Raw genomic sequence first — 7,022 nt, 5'->3', positions numbered from 1 at the left:
AAAAGCGGTGTGAGTGCCAGGAAGTCAACAGGAGAAAACAGCGCAGGGCAGTGACATGAAGGCAAACCTGAGTTGCTATAAGAATATGAAAAAAGCCTCACTCTTCTCAATTATAACAATCTTCTCAAATTAGAAACATTGTCATGATGGCAAGTTTTCAAAAGTAATTAGTCAAGTGACTTATACCTGTGTTTCAGATACAGCGGGTGCGACTGATGAAGCCACCTGCGTCCTTGCTCAGTACAGTGAGTCACCCTGGAGCTCCCGCGCTGGATCCTGGTGACTACGCTAAGTTAACATTTGCTGCTATAAATTAAAATGACAAAATGCCATCTGAACACGGATTATGTGTAGTGACAGTGCTGAAGAACACACCTGACCATCGGTAACTTTGGCAAGAAAATTGAACAAGAGAACACATGACAGACAAACATGAAGACATGTGAACTATTAATTTATATGCATTCAAAAAAAACACAGTGAAAATGCTGAGAAAATAAAGTATATTAAAGCAAAAAAAACAAACACAAAAAACAGTTCCAATAGTTGTAGATCTATGCACTCTGAACATTATTTCTTCCACTTTTTACATTTATTCCTATTCAATGATTCTCGAGTTACGAAAGGTCATCCACGCAGAATGGATCTTTCCTATGAAACGAGACCGCCTTTTCTGGAATTAAACATCCACATAATGGTCTTGACCTAGAAATAGATGGAATTTTCACTAACTTTGATGACTGGTAATCATTAGAATGGTAAGGAAAGAAAACCAGCAACACACAGGCTGTGGTCCCTATGATAATGCATCTCATTTACATAAACTTCTTTTTTTTTTAATCCTCACCCAAGGATATTTTTCTATTGGTTTTTAGAGAGAGTGGAAGAGAGAGGTTAACACAGAGAGAAATATCGAGGGAGCCTGCAACCGAGGTATGTGCCCTTGACCACCTTGGGAATCAAACCCAAAATCCTTCAGCCCGCAGGCTGATGCTCTATCCACTGAGCCAAACTGGCTAGAGCACATTTACATAACCTTTAAGAGAAATTAATACAGCCAAACAGCTCAGTGTGTAGAACTTACAAAAACGGCTACTGTTTAAATTTTAGCAACATCCAAATATGCATATGTGTACAATAAAATTGTACCTGCTCTTACTATTGATGCCACAGCACGACCACAAATCAATCACAAATTGGTAACATAGCATCAGATTTACACTAAACTCATCACATATGCTATTTATTTGAGTACTCATGAATGTCAGGTTCAGAACCCTTCTAATTGTATCTCTTAATATGTTTAAGGGAGTGTGAACATTCTTTAGAGTTAACCAGAAGTCTATTTTATAAAGAAAAAAACAATGGCTTTAAGCATTGAAAAAAAACTCTTTAAATCCTGAATTCCCACGCTTTCACTGGGAAATATACAGGTCCGACATCTCCTTATTAACACACACTCAGCACCGCGCTCAGCCACGCCTCCGCCTTCGAAGGCGAGCCCCCCAGTTCAGCGGTGGCTCCTGAGCCTCAGTCCCTCAGTTCTTCTGGGCCCCATGCCGCCCGATATGCTCTCCCCACGTCTTACTCCGCTTCTCTATGTGGAGTCCTCTTTCCCTGAAGAAGGGAGAAACAAGAAAAGTAACGCTATCGAGCACTAAGTGTTGGGCTACCTCTCTTCCCTCACTATACTCGCCTGCAAAGGGTGAAACACAGCCTCGTGGTTAGAGCATGAAGCCTGGAGGCACATCACCTGGGTTCAAATCACTGCCCTCCCACGTTCTAGGGGTGATCTTGGGCACCTTAACACCTGTGGGCCTCAATCCCCCACCTGGTAGATCAGCCACAGTGTCACGGTGAGGGCTGAGGGAGCAGTGAAGTGAGTTCTCTCAGACCCGCAGAACGATGCTGGCACACAGCAGCCCGTGTCAGGAAAGGTGCTGTGATGGCTCCATGCGCTGAATCCCACCCACCGCCAATGACCCTGTGGCTGTCTCCACTCCGACCTCTTCTCTGACGTCCCATCGCCTGCGTGACATTCCCACTCGGATGCACCAACGCCTCCAGGGTAACACGCCCAAGAGAAGACAGAATGCTGGATCTTTTCTATCCAACCCGGCCCTCGCCAACCCCCACCCCATGGCTTCCAGCACCCTAGGAATAAAAACCCAGGTTCCTGAGGGAGATCTGGTTTGTGCCCATCTCATGTTGGTGCCCACCACCCTCTCCTCTCCCACATGCTAAGCTGCCCACAGTGGCGCATGCTGCCCGCTGCACCCCACTCTCTCTTCCTCTGCCCGCCTTGCACCTTCTCTTCCACTGGGGATAGGACAGAGGCGAGGAGGACACACAGAAGGCGATGAAACAGCAGTTTCACCACCGGCTATCTTTCCCACACTCAGGTTACTTTTTTAAAATATGTATTTTTATTGATTTCAGAGAGGAAGGATGAGGGAGAGAGAGAGAAACATCAATGATGACAGAGAATCAGTGATCGGCTGCCTCCTGCACGCCCCACCCTGGGGATCGAGCCCGCAACCCGGGCACGTGCCCTGACAGGGAATCGATGCTCAACCACTGAGCCACGCTGGCCGGGTAGGTTACGTTTTTTATGATGTTTGATTAGTAAATGGCATCTTACATTTTGGTCTTTCACCACAGACAAGCTTTGTTTCACATTTAACAGGCACACTCTTCATTTCCGCAAAGGAAAGCACCCTCCCCTATTTCCTGGAGCACAGAGCCCTCTCGGTTGGCCTCTTGTCTTCCCGCTGTGATAAGGGGTGTGGGGACAAGAACTTTGTCACTCTTCTTCGAACCCTAATTCAGATAAGCCATATCAGATGATAAATGGCAACTCAGAGCCCGTGTCAGGAAAACAACTGAGACTGGGAGAAACTTCCAGAACCTGGACTGCGTCCCCATTGAGAAGCGGGAGGAGGTTCACTCCGTTCCAGTGGATTCCTGCTAGGAAGTCAGCTCAGGAGGCCAGGCAGCCTGCTTCTAAGAGAAATGGGACAGCAGACTTTAAAGCCACCGATGCTCCCCCCTCCACCCCGGCCCCAGGTGCTGACTGCACGGGCCAAGGCCCCTGGGCTTTGAAGTTCCAGGGGACAGCTAAGGCTGAGGACCCTAGTCCCGTCCAGAGCTCCACCTTCACGTGGACAAACTGAGACTCAGAGAAGCTGGACGCTGCGCCCAGGCCCCTACCTGGTTTGAAACAGGTAGAGGCAGAACGCAGCTCTTCGAAGGCAGTGTCTGCAAACTACAGGTCAGCACAGCAAGACAGGAAACAGCTTAATGGCCTATAAACAGCATTTCCAAAAGGGCAGGTAGGAAATCAGAGTGTGCTCCACACGTGGGCACGTGTTCTTACATGACACTGAATACATGCACGTGTGCTTCGTCTCATGTGCCTCTCCACATGCGAGTTCTCCTCTCCTCTGCCTCGCTCCAGCCCCAGGAGGCTGACCACACACCCCTCACTGGGCCCCTTGTCAGGGTTTCCAGGGGGTCAGCAGTGAGAGGCACCAGCAGAGCGTCCGGAGCCACTCTTCTCCGGGGGGTCCTGCTCCCGGCACAGGCCTCCTGGGGTGCAGCTGCTGACAGCGCCCCTTCCCTTCAAGCCCAGAAGGGGCAGCACCTTCCCACTGTGCACAGTGCCCGGGGCTTCAGGCCCTTTGTGGACTCCTCACGCCTGCTCAGGCTTCTGAAAACAGTCCTGTATCAGATGTCCTGCCAGGACATACAGGAGGAGACAGAGAAGCATACAGCATTGGGTTGCACTTTCAGGATGTGAGCAGATTTTAACGTAACCCTATTGCTCACTGTGGGTTGTGGTCAGAGAAGTCTGAGGAACACTGCCATGGTTTTCCTGACTGCAGCACGGCCTCCCTGGCTGATACAGGAAGCTACTGGGTTGAGACGCCTAAAGAACATTTCAAGAACCTTCTTTGCAACTGTTAGTGTTAAATAAATCCTAAGTCATGGCCCCAAATGCGGAAGACGTGTTTATTACAACGAATTTTTAAACAATGTTTAACACTGCCCTACTGTGGAAAGGTCCCCTTGGTAGCTAGCACTTACACTTACGAAGGAGATGAGAGAAACTGACTTAGGGACCCCCAAGTCTAACTCTTAAAAATTCGTAGTTTTATCAAGGAAACTCAAGTTTTAAAATTTCTTCCTAAACATAAATGAAGCCATTTTTGTCATATCACAGTCCCACACTAAAGACTGTGCAGGGTCAGCCCAACTCTCACTCACTCTGCAGGGGGACAGAAGAGAGGAAATGAGGCCGTTTTCAAAATGTCTGTACGCTGCTCGTCTGTGCACGATCGAGAGTAAAGGGCCAGAGAAAGAAACGAACATCCAGGTCCTATCATTCTCCAGAACCATCTCTCAAGGTGTCCTGTGGCCTTTGCAGATGGTTAGCAAGGACAGAAGTCTCTAGACCTTAGTCTAGTCACCCAAGTCCATACATCTGGAGGTCAGTGGCCAACGGAAACCCAGGAACATGAGACAGTTCCTTCACTGGGCCTCCTTCCAATCGCCAAAGGGGTGAGTCAGATAGAATGGCCCACTGCTATATTAACACAACACTGTATTTAGGTATGGGCATCGCTAAATCCAAACACAGCTACCCAACATAACAAGATTCCAAGAAAATGCAATGACAAGAAAACAGGCACCAGAGAAAATGGCAATGGGTATTCTTTCTGACTTGTTACTGCACCTCCTTGAAGAAGCACCGCCATCCCCTACTCCAGTATAAAGTTGTGAATGTGTACACTGGCCATTCACGAAAAATGCAACTTCATTCTGCCACCAGAAGGCAGGCAGCACCCACCTGCCTTCATAACAGCGACTAAAACTTGTGAAATGGTTTAGACCCAAAGTGCCTTTCCATCGATAGGGTGTCCCCAAAATGTATACACACACTTGGAATCATTTTAAAGGCAGCGTTTATTAAAATATATTTCATTTTCAAAATTGAGCTAGCAGCTGCGAAAATGTGTATACTGTACGTTTTTGGGGACACCCTTCAGTTCTGCTCCTCGGGACATTCCCGTGAAGTAGGGAGGGGATGGAGAAGAGAGAAGGAAAGGTTCACAAAGGAGATGACTTGAAACTCAAACCAAACTTCACCACTGGGCACGGAACCTGGAGGCGGCCTCATCCGCTGTACCATGCTGCCTCCCCCAGGTGAACTCACCCCGGCTGCACACCCCAAGCTTTCTCCAGCCTGCCTACTGACAAGACGGGGACTGAACAGTACTGAGAGTCTGGGTTTTCTAGGCTTGACTCCACAACAGGAAACAAAGTACCCCGAAACTGTAACAATCTTTCTGAGCCATCACTAGCGTGCGCGCGGACACACACACACACACACACACACACACACACACAGTGATGAGTCTGGGTTCTTAGGATTTGAGTGGCTTCTAGTGGCGGCTGTGCTCTCAGGGGAAGTTGATTTGCTGGGTTCCATTTCCCGGCCTATATTGAGCTCCAAATCCTTTTGCTTCCCTAAGGGAACTGGAAAGGTTAATAAGAGATACATCACCGGTAGTTAAACAATTCAGTAGCCAGCGCCCGTTAGTGGCATTCCTAGGAGCAGCGGCGATAGAGAAGGTTACTGGCTGACTTAGAAAAATGAGGCCTGTTACCTACACTGCCCTAACTTGCCTTCTCGGAATGCACATCACGAAACAAAGGCCAGCTGACGTCGGTCCACACCAGCGAAGGTTTCCACTTTGTGGTGTTCGGCACCTTGCACATCATCCTGTTTGGTGCCGGGCCCCGGGAGGGGAGGGGCGGGGAGGGGAGGCGAGGCCTCCACACCAACCTTCCCAGGTCCCAGGTCGCAGGAAGGAAATGAGGCTCGGGCACCCAAAACGCCCTGGAAAGTGACTGGCGGAGGGGAATCACCAGTAAAGTGCCCCCGGTGGAGTGGGCGGCCGAGAAGAAAAAGGCAGGCTCACATGTAATAAGTTTAGCAACTTTCTAGGACAAGGAACGTGCTCTAGCTTTGGGCTCGATGGCTCGCTTCTGACCCAAAGCCAAGCACCCGCCGGGCAGTGGCCCAGATCAGGACGAGGCTGCGGCGCGCGCCAATCAGCGGCGCCTGGTCTCCGTATCACAGCCCGGCCAGTGCGCGGCGGGGACCCGCAGCTGTTGACCTCGGGCCCATGTTTTTAAAAGCAGAGCCCCCGACCGGGTGGGGAGGGAGCCAGGCGGCCGGAGCCGGGGGGAGGGCGGCGGAGGAGGAGACGCGGCTGTCCCGGGAAAAGTCGGAGCGGCGCGGGCTGCAAACTGGCGGGGCCCGGGGGCGGGGCGGGGCGGCGGGGACCGGGAGAGGAGCGGCGGAAGATCGGACCCCGCGGGTCACAGTTCTGCGTCCGGCGCAGGCGGGCGGGGGATGCAGGGACCCACCGAACCCGCCCCTCAAGAAGCAGCCCTGGTCTGGCCCCCTATGTGCAAACCCAATCCTTTTCTCACTAAATGCTCCACTTTGGGCATTTGAAACTTAAAAAAAAAAAATAATTGAAAAATAAAACCTTGGGGCTGGAAAGAGAGGACGTTAAATAGATGAAATGAGCCTATCCTCATAGGAAGAGCATACTATAAGAAAGACAAGTAAATTCCCAAACAATATAGAGACCACAGGAAAAAATATTGTTAAATGGGCAAGCAAACATCAAAATGAGCCCAAGAGAAGAACTATGCTGGGGAGCCAACTTCCTTCATCTGCACATTGGATTTTATCTTATTTTTTTTTTATCATATATTTGTTCTTGATTTCGGAGATGGAGGGGTAAGTGGAGAAAGAGAAAATTATTAAAGGGAAAAAAAAATTCATTGACCTGAGGGCTCCTGCGGCCCCCCACTGGGTACATAGTCCTGCAACAACGGACATAGAGCCCAGGACTAGAAATTGGACCATGGACCTCCTTGTTTTTTCAGTACACCTCTCATCACTTGACTATACTTGCCTGGGTTATTTAATGGAATTTTAACAA

General features: G+C 49.6%; 1 long non-coding RNA gene across 1 annotated transcript; it reads right to left on the bottom strand.

The window, feature by feature from the left end:
• Positions 1-431: 431 nt before the first annotated feature.
• On the bottom strand, positions 432-2,392 carry LOC106696501. Its single transcript, XR_001347454.2, has 2 exons — positions 1,461-2,392; positions 432-705 (listed from the first exon to the last, which is right to left on the bottom strand). It is a non-coding gene; the product is annotated as an uncharacterized LOC106696501 (long non-coding RNA).
• Positions 2,393-7,022: the final 4,630 nt, after the last annotated feature.

The sequence above is a fragment of the Myotis lucifugus genome, unplaced genomic scaffold, assembly GCF_000147115.1.
Source record: "Myotis lucifugus unplaced genomic scaffold, Myoluc2.0 scaffold_18, whole genome shotgun sequence".
Lineage (NCBI taxonomy): Eukaryota > Metazoa > Chordata > Mammalia > Chiroptera > Vespertilionidae > Myotis > Myotis lucifugus.
Note: the sequence above shows the minus strand (reverse complement) of the source record. Positions and strands in the feature narration are given on the sequence as shown.